This window comes from Tachyglossus aculeatus, chromosome X4 (assembly GCF_015852505.1).
Source record: "Tachyglossus aculeatus isolate mTacAcu1 chromosome X4, mTacAcu1.pri, whole genome shotgun sequence".
In the NCBI taxonomy this organism is placed as follows: Eukaryota; Metazoa; Chordata; class Mammalia; order Monotremata; family Tachyglossidae; genus Tachyglossus; species Tachyglossus aculeatus.
The window spans coordinates 38,112,554-38,131,907 of record NC_052098.1 but is presented as its reverse complement, the minus strand read 5'-3'; the positions used below and the strand labels follow the sequence as shown (position 1 = coordinate 38,131,907).

Below are 19,354 nucleotides of genomic sequence, written 5' to 3'. Positions count from 1 at the left end.
TAAGTATAGGGTCTTGTCCTATGCAGTCAAGTCGCCTCTGACCTATAGCGACTCCACGGAAACATCTCTCCCAGAATGACCCACTTCCATCTGCAATAGTTCTGGTAGTGTATCCATAGAGTTTTCTTGGTAAAAATATGGAAGTGGTTTAACAATGCCTTCTTTTGTGTAGTAAACTTGAGTCTCCACCCTCGACTCTCTCCCATGCCACTGCTGCCCAATACAGGTCAATTTTGACTTGTAGCAGATTGCCTTCCACTCATTAGCCACCCCCCAAGCTAGGAATGGAATAGCATTCACCTCTGCTTGACTCTCCCTCCTATAGTCAGGACTGGTAGAGTACTGGAAACTCTCCAGATACAATCCTGAGAGGTTTCATATAGGGTACAAACTCTCAAATACATTCAAACCCTTTGTCTGCCAATGGAGAACATAAAAAAAGGAAAATAATGTGTCTAAAAATATATCTTGGGTTAAAGATTCATTCATTCATTCATTCAATCGTATTTATTGAGCGCTTACTGTGTGCAGAGCACTGTACTAAGCGCTTGGGAAGTACAAGTTGGCAACATATAGAGATGGTCCCTACCCAACAGCGGGCTCACAGTCTAGAAGATCTCATCTACATCCCTAGATAAGATCCAGACTCATCTCTAGACTGTGAACTCATTGTGGGTAAGGAACATCACTATCAACTCAGTTGCATTGTACTCCCCCAAGCGTTCAGTACAGTGCTCTGCACAAAGTAACTGCTCAAAAAATACCATTGATCAATTTATCTACATGTCAGTTAATGGGCAAGTCACTTCAGTTACCTCTGTGCCTCAGTTACCTCAACTGTAAAACGGGCATTAAAACTGTGAGCCCTATGTGGGACAGGGACTGTGTCCAACCCAATTACCTTGTATCTACCCCAATGCTTAGTACCGTGCCTGGCACATAGTAAGCACTTAACAAATACCACAATTATTATTATTATTTACATTGAAAAATGGATAATCTGCTCTGTACATGAAAAGACATTTTTGGGGAGGGGGTGGATGTGGTATATAATGAAGATGTATCAGACCATTCTCTACATTAGGTGAAGTGGCTGAATGTCACACTGCTGGAGAACAAAGAAAGGAATTTTGTGACAACATCAAAGACGACCTATTAGGGTAATAAGACCATCTGTCACTACCAATGTGGCCAACAATTGACTATCTCTGTGGGACAGTCTCTACCAGGCAGGCTTTAAGTCTGGGTGCTCCCAGAAGAAAATACCATGAATGGTTTGATGAGAATGACTGAGAGCAAAGAGCTAGTTGCTGCAAAACAAGCAGTATATTTGAAAACACTTTGCAGAGCCTCACAACCTTGACAAAAGGGATACTTATAGAATCTTTAATTGTGTAATATAGAAGGAGTTAAGAAACACATGTGACAAATGTTGAGATGACAAGGCTGAAGAGATACCGGGCTATGCAGCTTCAAAGCCCTTCTGAAATCTTACCTCTTTCACTAGGCATTCCCTGATCATTTCCTCTTCCCCCAGTTCAGTTTATCCCAGCTGCCACCTCAGCACTTATGCATGTACTTACATATGAATTTAATTATGTACTCCACTCTTTATTCATTTATCCATCTTTTTCTACTTTTATTACCATTTGTATCTGATTTTCCTTCTAACTATAAATGTTATGTCTGCCTGTGTACCCTATTAGATTATGAATAATAGTAATCACATTTATTGAGCACCCACTTGAAGTGGTGCACTGTAGTAGGGGATTGAGAAGTGCAGCATGAACTAGTGGATAGCTCATGGGTCTGGGAGTCAGAAGGACCTGGGTTCTAATCCCAACTCCGCCACTTCTCTGCTGTGTGACCGTGGGCAAGTCGCTTAGAACAGTGCCCAGTGCTTAGAACAGTGCTTTGCACATAGTAAGTGCTTAACAAATACCATCATTATTATTATCTCACTTCTCTGTGCCTCAATGACCTCATCTGTAGAGAAGCAGCATGGCTCTGGAAAAGAGCACAGGCTTTGGAGTCAGAGGTCATGGGTTCAAATCCCGGCTCTGCCAATTGTCAGCTGTGTGACTTTGGGCAAGTCACTTAACTTCTCTGTGCCTCAGTTACCTCATCTGTAAAATGGGGATGAAGACTGTGAGCCCCCTGTGGGACAACCTGATCACCTTGTAACCTCCCCAGCACTTAGAACAGTGCTTTGCACACAGTAAGCGCTTAGTAACTGCCATCATTATTATCTGTAAAATGGGGATTAAGACTATGAACCCTATGTGGGACAGGGACTCTGTCCAACCTGATTAGCTTGTATCTATCCATGTATTTTGTACAATGCCTGGCACATAGTAAGAACTTAACTAATACCATTAAAAAGGAGCTTACACTCTAACAGCGGAGATAAACATGGAAATATTTACAACTAGAGAGATCAAAAAAATGAATTGAGCAGACATATATACATCAGTGCTAAGGAAGATATAAATAAACTAAATGATAGAGTTGGCCAAAGGTATATTATGTCAGGGCGCTAGGAAATAAATGGGGACAGTTTGTTGGAGGAGGTGGAATTTTAGGATAGATTTGAATTTAGGGAGAACTGTGGTTGGTCTCATGTGGGGAAGGATGGAGTTGTAGATTGCCCAGGGTATTTGATGTGATCCTAACTTTGTCACAGAAGGATATTGTCCCTTTAAGGGAAGGGATGGGGAAAGTATCCAGAGAAGTCTGTAATGGAACAAGGTTGAGATTCTGAGAGGGAAAAGTTCTCAGCAGAAAATGAAGAAAGAAGTAGCTTGCAAGAACTGCAGATGAGAATGAGCATGTTACAGAAAGCTCAGGAAGGGAGAGGAAGTTAAGAAGGGTGCCTGTGTGCTGTTTTGGCTGCTGCTACTGATAAGGGAGGGGTGTATGTGTGTGTGTGGCAACACAAGAGAATGAGATGAAAAGATGGAGGAGAGGAAGCTGCTCAGAAGTAGGACTCACTGAAGAAACCTACAGTGGATTGAGAGTAAATAGATCACTGGCATTTGAACCCAGTCAAGAAGAGACAATAACATTGAGTTCTTCGGGTATGTGTGAGCAGAGAAATGTTGTACGTTTTTTTGAATTGCTTTTGCTTCATCCCTGATTCCCTCAAAAAATATAAGCATATTGTTTTGTTCCCGAACTCCTTCCCCACCCTGTGGAGCCCTCTACCTGGAGGAAAGAGAGTGAGTGAGGGAGGGAGGGAGAGAGAGAGAGAGAGAGAGAGAGAGAGAGAGAGAGAGAGAGAGAGAGAGAGAGAGAGAGAGAGAGAGAGAGCGCACACATGTATATAGGTAGAGAGAAAGAGTTTATCACCTGTAATAAAACTGATCTCTTTAGTCTGGGGAGGAGAGTAGATGAAAAGATACTGGGAGGGAATACAGGATCTCAGTTTGGTTTAGTATTATTTAACTGAATATTTAACAGTATGTGTGGGGACTAACCTAATAATAATAATGGTATTTGTCAAGTGCTTCCTATGTGCCAAGCACCTTTCTAAGTGTTGGGATAGATGCAAGATAATCAAATCAGACACAGTCCCTGTCCCACACAAGGTTCACAGTCCAAGTTGGAGGGAGAACAGGTACTGAGTCACCATTTTACAAATGAGGAATCTGAGGCACAGAGAAGTCAAGTAACTTGCCAAAGTCACATAGCAGGCAGGTGGTGGAGCTGGGATTAGAATCCAAGTCCTCTGGCTCTGAGGCCTATGCTTTTTCCACTAGGCCACACTGCTCCACCTTTTGCCCAAGGGATTTTTCCAATCAATCACTAAATCAATCAATGATATTTATTGAGTACTTACTATGGGCAGAGCACTGTATTAAGCACTTGGGAGAGTATAACACAACAGAATTAGTGGACACCTTCCCTGGCCATAAGCTGTTCACAGTCTAGAGGGGGAGAGAGAGCTGAGGGCACCATACTGTTTAAACCCTAAAGAAAAGAACCCAGATCCCAGGACACTTACCACCAGTTAGAAGGTCCCACGGGGTTGGGGAGGAGCAGGATTTCATATATCATTTTTAGCCTCAGTCAGGGGCTGCCAAGGCAGGTGCAGTTTTGATTTTGGGTTGGATTCAAGGGCACCCTTTCTAATGAACACTAGCAGTCGAATCACAGGTTTCCTTCCTCTTTTGTCTCTCTCTCCCCCAGCCCCTTCTGACACCTCTCTACAAAATGCATGTGCACAATGCATAGAAAGAGGTAGTTTAGTGACATAGCTATCCATATATTGGTCCGTTGGGTATGAAAATGATGCTACTGACTGGGAGATTGTATCCATATGTGTGAGGGTGATTGAAAAGACTCTTGTGGACTGTCTCTTCCACGGTGTGCATTTATAAAGATATCCCTGTGCTAGACCTCATAATATTGCTTTCAATTTTACCTCTTACTAGCAGGATCTTCCTGAAGGCCATCCCCTCCAGGCAGTAGTGAACTATTATTGTTACTCTGGTCATTTTTCCTCTGGTTATTTTCACCTACTCTCCCTCTCTCTCTCTCTCTCTTCCTGTCTCTTGCCTCTCTCCCTGTCTCTCTCTCCCTATTCAACATCCCGTTTGGGTTTCTGTCCTTTGCCACCTAGAGCATGAGCTCCCTGAGGTCCAAGGACCGTGTCTGAATCAATATCCTGCTACTTCTTCCATGTGGCGCAGTGCTTCAGACACGGTAAGTACTTAATCAATGTTAGGATTGCTCGATCAATTGATTCTTTCCCCTCTGCCTATCCGGTGGACCCACCTGGTTTGTTCAGAGGACTAATCCACCAAGTCAATGTGTGAGCCCTTGCACAGATCTGGCACTTGGTAGCCGCTGCATTATTGATGAAAAGCTCAGGAAGTGTAGAGACTTCTCACTGAAACAAACCAACCAAGAGGCCCTGTCAGGGGTTTGGCAGAGACACATCCAAACACAGAAAAACAAGTTTAAACACTATCATTTATGCATAATTCTTTCTTGGCACCCTCTTTCAGTTGCCACAATTTGAAGCCAGCAAACACTTATTTCTCTGCTCCTTGCTCCAGAAAGAATCCAGCCATAAGTGGATCTAATTCTTCCCCAGAAGAGAAACAACTTTGTCAGGGATCCGCGGTAAGTATGCTCGAGACATCAAGGTTTCCATTTACTGCACAGCTGCATTGACTCCAACAGCTGGTGCTGAGCCAGAGTCATGCCCCTCCCAAGAGCTGTCAGGAATGATAAACACACAGCTGCTTGGGGCAAGGGCCACAGCATAATGGATGGCCATGTTCCAATGAGGCCCAGGCTGGGCCTAGACAAACCATCAATCCACTCCTTGTTGCTTGTATATTAAATGTTGGAAAACATGTGCAAAGTGGTAAGCTATCACAACAGTGGGAGAGAGGAGGGGGAGCAGGGGAGTGGGGGGAGAGTGAGAAGTAAATTATATTCAAGAGCTGATTTACTGCCGCTAAAGACCTTGTGGCATGTAGTTCAGAAAGCCCAGGACCTTCGTCCTTGCCCACAGGGTGCCAGTACCAGTTATCCAACATAAATGAAGGTAGTTCAACTGCTAATTCAATTTGGTAAGCTAATTCTTCTGGGTTGGAAGAGTCCTAACTTCTCAACTCAGTAGACTTGTCGAGGGTGTGATGCTCCAAAATGGCCGTGCCAGCTGCAAACAAAGAGAACTGCTGGTTGGAGACAGTAAAAAATATATCTCGGTGCTAATTGAAACTTCCTTTCTATGGGAGCCTGATCAAAAGCACTTGTAGGAGTCAAGCAGGGACATATTTATACTTCCCATTAAAAGTCTCACATTCCCAGGAAAATGGCTGCTGAAGGAGAGGGCAGCTCTGGCTGGGCAATTCCTTCCTGAGCTCCAGATCGGCTGAAATGCCTGGGCTGGGGCTCCACAGCACAAATTGTGGGAGAGAGCTGACAATTAATTGATTAAGTCAGATGGGGTAGGTAGTGGAACCTGGCAATTTAGGGCCAGGAATCCAACTGTGATATTTGAGATTGGCCATCTAGCCTCACTAAAACAGAAGACAAAGAAGAGAACGGCCTAGTGGATAGAGCACGGGCCTGAGAGTCAGAGGATCTGGGTTTTAATCCCATTCCATCATTTGTCTGCTATGTGACCTTAGGCAAGACACTTAACTTCTCTGGGCCTCAGTTACCTCAACTGTAAAATGGAGATTAAGACTGTGAGCCCCATATGTGACATGGACCGTGTCCATCCCCAGCTTTTAGCATAGTGCCTGGCACATAGTAAGAGCTTAACAAATGCCATTAAAGAACAAAACAAAACAGAAAATACCAACTCCCCTTCCCCTTGGGCTGTGTAGACATGGGCAGAGTGTATGTGTGTGGGTGCCTGGAAAATAAAAGTTCCTGAAATTCCAGGATAGCATTCTAGCATCCTTTATCAAAGCAGTGCTCATCACATCACACCTTCTCAAGGGAGGGGAGTGGGAGTCAGTAAGAATACCCAGATACTGCTCTGGAGTGTGTTCAAATGGAGTAATTTTATGATGGGTGTACAGAAGAAATACTCTAAGGACATGATGAAGCAAGACCTCAGATGATGTGGCATAAAAGAGGACTGCTGGGAGACAGCCGAACAAGACAAGTCAACCTGGCATGCAGCAATCAGAAATGGAGTGACTGTCTTGGAGCAATGGCTTCAGGAGGATCAGGATATGGACAGGAAGGTCATGACAAAAATAAGGCGAGGCACTCTGGGTAACTAATACACTGCCCCAAGGGGAAATTTTTACATGCTCAAGATGCAGAAGGGATTTTCTGTCACATGTTGGTCTAATTAACCACACCCTAACTCACAGTCAGTCCTGAGGTCATTGAACTCCAGTAGTCAGCAATGTGTGCGTACATGAGAGACACAGGGAGAAAGGAAAGTTATTTAATTTCCTTTTTGATAAAAGACACTTTCAACGGTAACCGGACTGTCAAGACCCTTGTTTACCAACCTACTGACAAATCCAATCCCTGGCCGGCTAAAGGTTTAAAAGGGGTTCTCCTTTTAACCCTTCATAGGTTTGAAGACAAAAGTTAAATTCCCCCTCGGCCCACTCCTCTCCAGATTACACAGACAGGATTCCTTTAACCTTTCCTCACAGGGCCCATTTTCCACCCTTTCAGTGACTTTTGCCTCCTTCCATTTTGCACCCTGCTTAAGACTGCAATGTCCACAGTTGGACACAGGACCCTGTTAAGGGTCTAACCAGTGCAGAGCATAACAGAAGGATTATTTCCCAACACTTGCATGTCCTTTTCTCCTTGGGCGTATGATGTTATAATATTCAGAGACACATGGCTTGATCATCGCCAATAAGTAGAGAGAACCATATGTGAGGGATGAGACAAGCACTGAATATTTATGAGTTCTGGTGTCTGCCCTTCTCCCTGGGGCTTGGCCATTTTTGAATGAAGCAGTCACCAACACACAAACATGAATACCTTGCTCCCCCCCTTCAAAGACATGCATTTTTATATCATTCAGAGGAGTGGAGGGGCTGCAAATTTTAAAAACAGGTTTTGTTTTTACAATAACATTAAGAAGTATATGAATTAGGAAGGTTTGTTGGCCTTTTCAATTTCTTTACCCATCAATTTAATGGGGAGTTGAGCTATGTCAGACTGATTGATAAAGATACAGGAGGCTTATTTATTGAGATGTAGAAAGGATCATTATGTTTTATGTCACAAAGGGGTGAGGACAACTCCATATGGTGTATAAATTACATTGATTACACTGAAGGATGAATTGACCCTCCCCAAGGACAATATGCCTGAAAGTAGAAAAAAAGCTTTCTTTGTCACTTGAATGTGCTTAGAGTCCACCCTCTTCTTTAATTCCCATCAAGTGGTTAACCTCTCCAGAGATTGTTTTCTGTCCTCATAAAAAGTACAGTTACAAACCCACTTTCCGAATTTAAAAAGCCTGCAGAGAAGAGCAATCAACAATGTAGTGTAGCATAAATCATTCTCTTTTCAGTGTTCTAGATTGAAAATTCTCAAGTAAAACATAACATATACTGGAATCAATCAATCAATTGTATTTATTGAGCGCTTACTGTGTGCAGAGCACTGTACTAAGCGCTTGGGAAGTACAAGTTGGCAACATATAGAGACGGTCCCTACCCAACAGTGGGCTCACAGTCTAGAAGGGGGAGACAGAGAACAAAACAAAACATATTAACAAAATAAAATAGAATAGATATGTACAAGTAAAATAAATAAATAGAGTAATAAATACGTACAAACATATATAAATATATACAGGTGCTGTGGGGAAGGGAAGGAGGTAAGGTGGGGGGATGGGGAGGGGGAGGAGGGGGAGAGGAAGGAGGGGGCTCAGTCTGGGAAGGCCTCCTGGAGGAGGTGAGCTCTCAGTAGGGCCTTGAAGGGAGGAAGGGAACTAGCTTGGCGGATGTGCGGAGGGAGGGCATTCCAGGCCAGGGGGATGACGTGGGCTAGGGGTCGATGGCGGGACAGGCGAGAACGCGGCACAGTGAGAAGATTAGTGGCAGAGGAGCAGAGGGTGCGGGCTGGGCTGTAGAAGGAGAGAAGGGAGGTGAGGTAGGAGGGAGCGAGGTGATGGAAAACCTTGAAGCCGAGGGTGAGGAGTTTCTGCCTGATGCGTAGGTTGATAGGTAGCCACTGGAGATTTTTGAGGAGGGGAGTAACATGCCCAGAGCGTTTCTGGACAAAGACAATCCGGGCAGCAGCGTGAAGTACGGATTGAAGTGGGGAGAGACAAGAGGATGGGAGATCGGAGAGGAGGCTGATACAGTAGTCCAGACGGGATAGGATGAGAGCTTGAACAAGCAGGGTAGTGGTTTGGATGGAGAGGAAAGGGCGGATCTTGGCAATGTTGTGGAGCTGAGACCAGCCGGTTTTGGTGATGGCTTGGATGTGAGGGGTGAACGAGAGTGCGGAGTCGAGGATGACACCAAGGTTGCAGGCTTGTGAGACAGGAAAGATGGTAGTGCCATCAACAGTGATGGGAAAGTCAGGGAGAGGGCAGGGTTTGGGAGGGAAGACAAGTAGTTCAGTCTTGGACATGTTGAGTTTTAGGTGGCAGGCAGACATCCAGATGGAGATGTCCTGAAGGCAGGAGGAGATGCGAGCCTGGAGGGAGGGGGAGAGAGCAGGGGCAGAGATGTAGATTTGGGTGTCATCAGCGTAGAGATGATAGTTGAAGCCGTGGGAGCGAATGAGGTCACCAAGGGAGTGTGTGTAGATCGAGAACAGAAGGGGACCAAGAACTGAACCTTGAGGAACCCCCACAGTAAGGGGATGGGAGGGGGAGGAGGAGCCTGCAAAAGAGACTGAGAATGACCGACTGGAGAGATAAGAGGAGAACCAGGAGAGGACGGAGTCTGTGAAGCCAAGGTTGGATACCGTGTTGAGGAGAAGGGGTTGGTCCACAGTGTCGAAGGCAGCTGAGAGGTCGAGGAGGATTAGGATAGAGTATGAGCCATTGGATTTGGCAAGCAGGAGGTCATTGGTGACCTTTGAGAGGGCAGTTTCTGTGGAATGTAGGGGACGGAAGCCAGACTGGAGGGGGTCGAGGAGAGAGTTGGTGTTGAGGAATTTGAGGCAGCGCGTGTAGATGACTCGTTGAAAGAGTTTGGAAAGGAATGGTAGGAGGGAGATGGGGCAATAACTAGAGGGTGAGGTGGGGTCAAGAGAGGGTCTTTTTAGGATGGGAGAGACATGGGCATGTTTGAAGGCAGAGGGCAAGGAACCAGTGGAGAGTGAGCGGTTGAAGATGGAAGTTAAGGAGGGGAGAAGGGACGGAGTGAGAGATTTCATGAGATGAGAGGGAATGGGGTCAGAAGCACAGGTGGCCGGAGTAGCACTTGAGAGGAGGGAGGAGAGCTCCTCTGAGGATACTGCTGGGAAGGATGGGAGAGTAGCAGAGAGTGTTGAGAGCCGGGGGGTGTTGGAGAACGTGGAGGAGTGACTTTGGGGAGGTCAGACCTGATGGATTTAATTTTATTAATGAAGTAGGAGGCCAGATAGTTTGGTGTGAGGGAAGGAGGAGGGGGAAGAACCAGGGGCCTGAGAAGGGAGTTGAATGCATGGAAGAGCTGACGGGGATGATGGGCATGGGTGTCAATAAAGGAGGAGAAATAGTTTTGTCTGGCAGAGGAGAGGGCTGAGTTAAGGCAGGAAAGGATAAACTTGAAGTGAACGAGGTTGGCATGGTGTTTAGACTTTCGCCAGCAGCGTTCAGCAGCTCGAGCATAAGAGCGAAGGAGGCGGACAGTGGCAGTGATCCAGGGCTGTGGGTTAGTGGTAGGAGAGCGGTGAAGGGAAAGGGGAGCGAGTGAGTCTATCTGAGTAGAAAGGGTAGAGTTGAGAGCAGTAATCTGATCATCAAGTTTCAGTAGAGAGGAGAGGGAGGCGAGGTGGGGTCTGAGGCGCTCAGAAAGATGGATGGGGTCAAGAGAGTGGAGATCGCTGTGAGAGAGTAATATGGGTTTTCAGGGGAAAGGAGTGTGAGTGAGGAGGCAGGTGAGAAGATTATGATCAGAGAGAGGGATTTCAGAGTTGGTGAGGGTGGACACAGTGCAGCGGTAGGAGATGATGAGGTCAAGGGTATGACCAGGTTGGTGAGTGGGCGAGGTGGGGTGGAGCAAGAGGTTGGCAGCGTCAAGAAGAGATAGAAGGCGGGTGGCAGAGGAGTCACCAGGGATATCCATGTGGATGTTGAAGTCTCCGAGGATCAGAGTGGGCATGGAAAAAGAGAGAAGGAAGGTGAGGAAGGGGTCAAAATCGTTAAAGAAGTTGGAGGTGGGGCCGGGGGGGGGGGGGGCAGTAGAGGACGGCTACAAGAATCTGGAGGGGGGTGGTAGAGGCAAATAATATGGGCTTCAAAGGAAGGGAAGGAAAGGGAAGGGGGAGGAGGGATAGTGGGGAGGAGGAGAAGGGAAAGTACTGGAAGTACTTTCAGCTTCCACAGAGAGGGTGATCTGGTGCTTGGGATTGTTTAGGGAACCCCGGAAACATATTTTTGCCTAATTCTGTCATTTCATTGTCTTTTTATACTGAATAATTCTTGTTGAATAATAAAACAGAATACAGTAACTTCGATTGTATTTACCCAATTTGGCTCAGGTGCCACAAGCTTTAGTGAGATTCAAGTTTCACTTAAGTCTGATAGAGCTGGAGGAACATTTTGGAAATTTCAAATAGGCATCCAAACACATTTTGATGGCTCTGATCCAAAAACCCAGTGTGTCTGTGCGTTTGCATGTCTGAGTGTGGATGCGGTTATAGATTTGTGTGTGTGTGTGTGTGTGTGTGTGTGTGTGTGTCTGGATGTAGTCAGAGATGTGAGTAAATGTGTGTGCATGTCAGTGTGAGTGTGGTTATAACTGCGGGTGTCTGGGTGATTGTGGATGTGGCTCAGTGCAAATGTCGGCGTTTGTGTAAGCCCAATTATGAATGTAGTTGTAGATGTGTATGTGGAAGGGGAAGGGACTCCTTTTTTTTTGTATTTTACTCCTTTTCTTTTTTTTCCCCCCAAAAGGAAAAACAGTCACATAAATGGGGTTGATGGAGAAGGCACCCCAAGTTTTGAACATGTAAAGGTCAGCCCCACTTGTACACTGGAAAACTTTCACCATTAGGCAACAGGGGTATTGCCCTGAGCCCGCTGCCCTTGGGCTACCATTATGGACTTTGGAGGGCTTCTAATTCTCCAGGGGGTGTTCCACTTAGAGCTACTGGGAGACTAGCACCGATGTACAGTCATCCCTCCCATTTCCTAGATTCCACTCACCCTCACTCAGCCATATTAAGGGCTTTTTACTACTCAGCACAATTTTGAATCTGAGATGGATCTATTAGGAGAAGCACAGCTGGTCTCAAAATGATCTATAATGACAGAAAGCGAACTTGTCTTAGTACACTCTCTTAGTATAGTGCACTGCACTCAGTAGGCACCATTATTATGACTACTTCTACTTCCACAACTATCCTTAAATCCAGATGAAAGGCACCTAAATAAAACTTGATCTGCCTCTGTCACACTGGCTATTGTGATACTGCTGAAATTCTGCAGCATAGCCTAGTGGATAAAGCATGGGACTGAGAGTCAGAAGGATCTGGGCTCTAATCACTCCTCTGCCAAATGTCTGCTGTGTGACCTTGGGCAAGTCACTTCTCTGTGTCTCAGTTACCTCATCTGTAAAATGGGGATTAAGATTGTGAGCCCCATGTGGGACACAAACTGTGTCCACTCCGATTTGCTTGTATCTACCTCAGTGCTTAGAACAGTGTTTGGCACATAGTAAGCAGTTAACGAACACCACAATTATTACTACAATTATTATCCCTTAATTTGGTCTATGCATTTTATCTTATTGTCATAATTCCACCTCTTAGAGCACCTTTTAGATAAAGTTCTACGAATGGTAGCAAATTTAACAACGAGCCCTAAGGGACTCAGTTCAGAGTGGCTAATTGGGAAGGCTGCAATTTCTCAGGGAAAGAAACCTATCAAACTTTCTAAGAGTAATCTGAGAACCCTGCACTTAACTTTCTTCTAATGCAACACAGATAGTTTGTAGATTGTGAGCCCCCTTTAGACTGTGAGCCCCATGTGGGACAGGGACTGTATCCTACCTCTGCCTCAGGGGTTGGTACAACATTTGGCACAAACTAAACTCTTAGCACATACCATTATTATTATTACTGTGATTATTACTGTAGGGCCCAATGTGGAGGGATTCCTCATATAACTAGGCAGTCTGGAAATTAGCCCATCCCCAGGGCAGTGCAAGTTGCTTATGTGAGAGAATGCCTTTTCTGTTTTTCATACATAGGGGAGGCAATAAGCTTAGTGCCTGAGGGAGGCACAGTGACAAATCTGCCCCTGTCTAAGAGTGTATCAAGTTTGCTTTTAGGGAATTGGAAACACTCAGACCCTCCTTAAAAGCTCCCAATGACTAAAATAGAAATTCCTAACCATTTGGCTTCAAGGCTTTCCACCAGCTGTCACCTTTCAGCTCTCTTCTCCCCTTGTGTGCTTCAGGAGTACATAAGCTCCGAGTTTCTGTGCTGCCTTCCAAGCTAACTTTGTAATGGCACCTCTCACAGGTTAAAAGTCACCCTTATTCCCTCCAAATCCCAAACTCCCATGTTTCTTATTTTCTCAAATGTGCCCGGTTCCTCTCCACTCAATTGGATAAGTATATAAAAGTGATCTCAATGTTAACTCATTCAGATCTACAAGTTGCCCACTTAGCTAGGGACAAGATTAGAAATCCAAATCTCACTTCTGGTTTTGATTTCTTGGGTAGCTCTGAGCAAGATCAAAATTCCAAATTGGTTCTTGATAATAATCCCTTTCATTGAAACAGGAAAACCAAGCAGTTTAAATGAAATGTGAACTCACTGACATCCACTTTTTCAAATGCTCATTGTATATTTTTAAAAAAATATGCAAAAAGCACATCCAAAGGTGCCTCTACACTGTACTTTGTTTCTCATTTTGGTAACTTGTGAAAGAAACTATTGACTTTGGAAGCAATATTCCTAATTTGTGACCATAAAATATCTTCCACAGGGAAGCAGTGTGCCCTAGTAAAAGGAGCATGGGGCTTGGAGTCAGGAGACCCTGGTTCTAGTCCCAACTCTGCCATCTCTCTGTGCCTCAGTTTCCTCATCTGTCAAATGGAGATAAGATAAAGAATGTGTCTTCTGATTGCCTTGTGTCTACCCCCAGCACTTAGCACTGTGCCTTGGCAAGAGTAAGCACTTAAGAAATATCATAAATAATTATTCCATGATTGTTTTCCTACTTAGGTTCCAGTACTGACTGGAGGTTTGGATGCTTTTACAGAGATGAAGTCATTTGAAATTGTTTCTGTCTGTGATTCAGCAGCAGAGAATGAGCAGAGGTAGGAGGATTCCCTAGAGTGTCTCCAGTATTCACTTGGAGAGGTATCATCCAGGGTCTGTCTATATGTATGGTCCGTAATGTCAGGAAAATTTGTAAAAAAAAAATATTGAAATGAATGCTTTAATTGGTTGTATCCTATTCACATTTTGTTTTATGAAGTAGACTGGGAAAAAGTTACAAATAGGCATATTGCCCAAAGGGCTAAAACCTCAGGTATTCTGTACTGAAAAATCAAGGGATTTGACTCTGGCTCTGGCCATGATTATGGAGGGGTCTCATGTTTTCTGAGTCTCAGTTTCTTGATCTGTAAAATTGTAAGATGACTGTGTCAATTTTGTTTCTCCTTGAATATAATTTGAGGCGACTGACATGCCTGGGTTCATCCACATACATAGCTTCCCTCCACCATACACACACACAAACACATATGCACACACACACAAACACATATGCACACACACACACACACAGAGTAAAACTTATTAAAATCCAAATGTTGGAGCATCAAAACTAGCTACTGAATTATAAGCTCTTCTGGTCCAAAGTCCTTTAGTCAGTTACTTAATCAATGGTATTTATTGAGTGTTTACTGTGTGCAGAGCACTGTATTAAGCACTTGGGAGAGTACAATACAACTGAGTCCGTAAACACAATCCCTGCCCACAAGGAGCTTACAATCTAGAGGACACAGACATTAAAAACCATTTCAGATAGGGAAAATGGCAGAGTAAGGCTGTGAACACAAGTGCAGTGGGGCAGAGGAAGGGTGATTATTAAGCGCTTAAGGTGTGTGGATCTGAGTGTATAGGCAATACAGAGGGTAGGGCTGATAGGGGAAAAGAGGGCTTAGGTCAGTGAAGATCCTTTGAAGGTGGGAAGAGCAGTGGTCTATCAGATACAAAGGGGGAGGGAGTTCCAGGCCAGAAGGAGAACATGGGCAAGGGATCGGCAGAGAGATAGACTAGACAGAGGTACAGAAGAGTAGGCTGACATTAGAGGAGCAAATTGGGCAGGATGGGTTGTAGCAGGAAATCAGTGAGGTGAGGCAGGTTGGGGAGAGATACCTGAGTGGCTTAAATCCAGAACTCAGGACTCTCAGGCTGCCAGCCAGGGTCTTCCAGGAAACCTCCCATCATTCCCTCTATCTCTAACCAACCTGTGGTTGGTTGTCTGAGACAGGAGAAGAAGCAACAGTCGTGTCCTCTGGCATTGGGTTCAGGACTCCGAGTGGACATCTAACTGGAAGAGGTGAGTCAGAAGCAGCCAGACCCTTGTGAAAGTGGAACCATGGTGTCATGACCGGTGCTTTACCAGGGCTTGAAAGAACAATGTAAAAATCACGCACTTTGGTGTTCAGATTTCCAAGCTGTATTTCATTTCACATATTAGTTAAGCAAATGATATAAAATGGTGCGGCCCATCCAGGAACGTGTTTCCCCAAACTGTTGCATTCTGAGTTACAATGTAAACTCTAAGAAAAACAATGTATTCAAAGGACCTATTTGGGCAGGACGTTAACAAGGTAAAGGCCCTGGTTCCTTCTCCAGGTACTTAGAAACGAGGAGAACATGAAACAGAAATGACTCAGATCTTTCCACAGCAACCCTGGGGGAGAAGGGGAGGGCAGGAAACAGGCCCCTCCACTCAGCCACATCTCTTCATGACTTTCCAGTGAACAGACAGACCCACAAGAACAGCACAGGGTTAAAGCTGTTGTCGGTGAGAGAAAACTAGGTCACAGCCTGTGGAAATCTCTTTGTTTCTCTGGACTTCTGCTGTGCTACCCCATTTTAAAATACCTCATCACCATGGCCTATGTCACCTAGACCAAGGCAGCTTTGAACCTGGGGGATACTGGTTATGACTTCTTTAGGCATCTTCCTCCCCATTGCTCTCTGATGGGTTCTGAGCATCATTATCAGAGCAGCCAAGTGTAAGACAGACTGAAGATGGGTGAAGTTTGAAGTGGGAGACCAGTAAGGAAGCTGATGGGTTGTAGTAGGAAATCAGAGAGGTAAGGTAGGTCAAGATGATTGAGTGCTTTAAAGCCAGTGGTACGGAGCTTCTGTTTGATGCGGAGGGGGGTGGACAACCACTGGAAGTTCTTGAGGAGTGGGGAAACCTGGACTGAATGGTTTTGTAGAAAAATGATCTGGGTAGTAGAGTGAAGTATGGCCTGGAGCAGGGAGAGACAGGAGGCAGGGAGGTCAGCAAGGAGGCTGATGCAGTGATCAAGGTGGGATAGTATAAATGCTTTGATTAACATGGTAGCAGTTTGGATGGAGAGGAAAGAGTGGATTTTAGTGATGTTGTGAAGCTTGAAATGACAGGATTTGGTGACAGTTTGAATATGTGGGTTGAATGAGAGCAATGAGTTGAGGATAATGGCAAGGTTGTGAGTTTATAAGACAGGGAGCTGTGTAGACTAGTGGACAGAGCATGGGCCCGGGAGTCAGTGGACCTGCATTCTAATCCTGGCCCAACACTTGTCTGCTATGTGATCTTGGGCAAGTCACTTTGCTTCTCTTTGCCTCACCTACCTTATCTGTAAAATGGGGAATAAGACTGTGAGCCCCATTTGGGACATGGACTGCATCCAATCTGATTAGCTTGTATCTAACCCAGCGCTTAGTACAGTGCCTGGCACATAGTAAGTGCTAAACAAATACCATAAAAAACAGAAGATGGCAGTGCTGTCTGCAGTGATGGGAAAGTCACGGGGAAGGCAGGGTTCAGGTGGGAAGATGAGGCGTTTTGTTTCAGACATGTTAAATTTAAGGTGTTGACGGGATATCCAGGTAGATGGTGAGGGCTTTGGCCAGAGTGGTGACAACAAGATTGGATGTTAATGGGAAGATCCAAGAAATATTATTTACTAAGATTTGGATGAAGCTACAAATTCAGAGGTTCAGTGTGGGAGGAAGTTGTAAAGGAGAAGTCAAAGGTGATACCAAGGTGGCGAGCTTAAGAGATATCTGCACTCTAAATTCCACATTTCAAGCTCCTGAACAGAGGTCTGGCTCTCCTGCATCTGGGAAATTGCTTCTCCTGGTATATATCAGAGTATATTGCACTGTACTCCACTGCCATCCATCAAGGTCAGAGAGGGCTTGGCACAGATGGGTACAGTACTGAGGTAGGAAAGCTGGTTTTGTTGAAAACCGCTCCCACCTTCAGATTTCCACCACTATTTTTGGATGCCCCAAATCTTGAAAAGACAGGGAGCCCCTTGTTGCTCAAAGATTATTTGTGAAAATGGCAATCTTATTATATAATCTTCTTATATCAAGATGGGGTTAACCAAATTGTGCGAGTTACTAATGCATTTTGGCCCGGCTCATTTTTAACATTAGACAATTTAAACATTGACTAAGAGCTAAGCTTTCCTCTTATTTTTCTTTTCCGTTTCTCCAGAAAAGATGAGTGTTATAAACAATGTATCTATTTCTGCAAGATAACACTTGCTAAGAGTTAAGATTGCTAGATTTTACAGCAATAAACAGTTTGTATTCCAAATTTCTCACTTCTAGGGTACAATGTATTGTGGTATCACTCAGTAAAAAAAAAATTTTGATAGTAACTCAGGAGGCTCTATTTAGTCCTACACAGGCAATGCTGACCTGCTTCTGGAGGCTTTGGGAATGACTGAATTCAGGAATTGTGGGTGTGAGGAGATCTTCCTACATCCCTCCTAATGTTCAGTCCCAAGAAACAGCTGATTCGGGGGAAACAATACAGGAAAACCATTTCCTAACTTGTGAACTAAGCATTGTGGGGATAGAAGAGGAGGAGAGGGGATCAGGACAGGGGAAAGGAGGTAGAGTGGGATTAAAGTACTTCAGCATTTTGAGATTTCCACAGTACATAATACAAAATATTGTAGGATTTAATCTGGCAGTGGCATCTGGATGTTTGAAGGAACCGTGTGATGGTTGCCCTCCTGGATATCCAGCCACCTGGCTAGGGAAACAATGTAGTCAAGTGGAAAGAGCCCGGGTCTGGGAGTCAGAGGACCTGGGTTCTAATCCCTGCTCTGCCACTTGCCTGCTGAGTGACTTTGGGCAAATCACTCAACTAATCTGTGCCTCAATTTCCTCATCTGTAAAATGGGGATTAAATACCTATTCTCCCTTCCATCTAGACTGCGAGCCCCGTGTAAGACAGGGACTGTGTCCAACATGATTATCTTGTACTAAATCAAGCACTTAATAAATTGCTTGGCTTATAGTAAGCACTTAAGTACCAAATTTATTATCAAACACCTCAACTTTCCCCTCTAACCACTCACATATGAATTTATCTCCTTCTTAAAGCTATTGGAATTTTCTGACTCTGTTACTTTGGTAATAAATTTCATATGCAAGTACAATTGGGGGTCAGTGCAAGTAGGTTTTACCAGACAGTCTCAATTCCAGGACATTTGTGCCTTCTTCTAACATTGCCCAGGACAGCAATCTGGACTTTCCCAATTTAACCAGGATGTCAAGCTGGGAGTATCTTGATCAGACCTGAATACCAAAGTTTCCGGCTCTAACGGATGAGGGCACAATTCTTAGCCTGATCTTTAACGATAACAATAATTTTGGTATTTGTGAAGTACTACACGCCAAGCACTGTACTAAGTGCTGGGGTAGATATAATTCAATTAGATCAGACCCAATCCCTGTCCCACAAGGGGCTCTCTCAGTCTAAAGGCAGGGAGAAGAGGTCCTCATTTTATCCCCATTTTACAGAGAAGGTAATGGAGGCATCGAGAAGTTAAGTGACTTGCCCAAGGTCACACAGCAGGCAAATGGTGAACCTGAGATTAGAACCCAGGTCCTCTGACTCCCAGGCCCACGCTCTTTCCACTAGACCATGCTGTTTCTCACTGATCTCTCTGAATAGCAAGAAGAGAAATCAAAATATACAGTTATTTCCACTGTTCTCTTCTCCCTGAATCTTTTAAATTTTGGCTAGTATACAGGGAGGCAGGAGAGTGCTCTCTCTGAACAAACCCATGCCTCATTCTCACCAAAGAGAAAAGTCAACTGAGAATTGCAAATCAAGATGAGATAGGTTCAGAATAATGGGAACCTTGAACCCATAGGAATTGCCCAAAGGCAAGAATTTTTTTGAAACTGTCTAATTGGATTTTCCTCAAATTAAGTTGCAAGTAAAATATAGCCATTGAAATAGGCACTAGTGTGGAGTGCAGTATTTATGAGATCATTGTAGAAATGGCATATAGCCAATATATAGGAGAAAATATTAAATGCCTATAACTCAAACAAACTGACAGTTCACATTGCTAAAGCAAAAAAGTACCAGACATTTGCCTACTCTTTAAAGCTTTAGTGGAATAAGCGTGTCTTTTATGAAGGCTGTCCTTATTTTCTCTTTGATCAATTTGCCTCTATGCAGGCATTACAGAAT

General features: G+C 44.5%; 1 non-coding gene across 1 annotated transcript; it reads right to left on the bottom strand.

The window, feature by feature from the left end:
* Positions 1-236: 236 nt before the first annotated feature.
* LOC119948435 lies at positions 237-375 on the bottom strand. The gene has a single exon (XR_005456831.1). It is a non-coding gene; the product is annotated as a small nucleolar RNA SNORA7 (small nucleolar RNA).
* Positions 376-19,354: the final 18,979 nt, after the last annotated feature.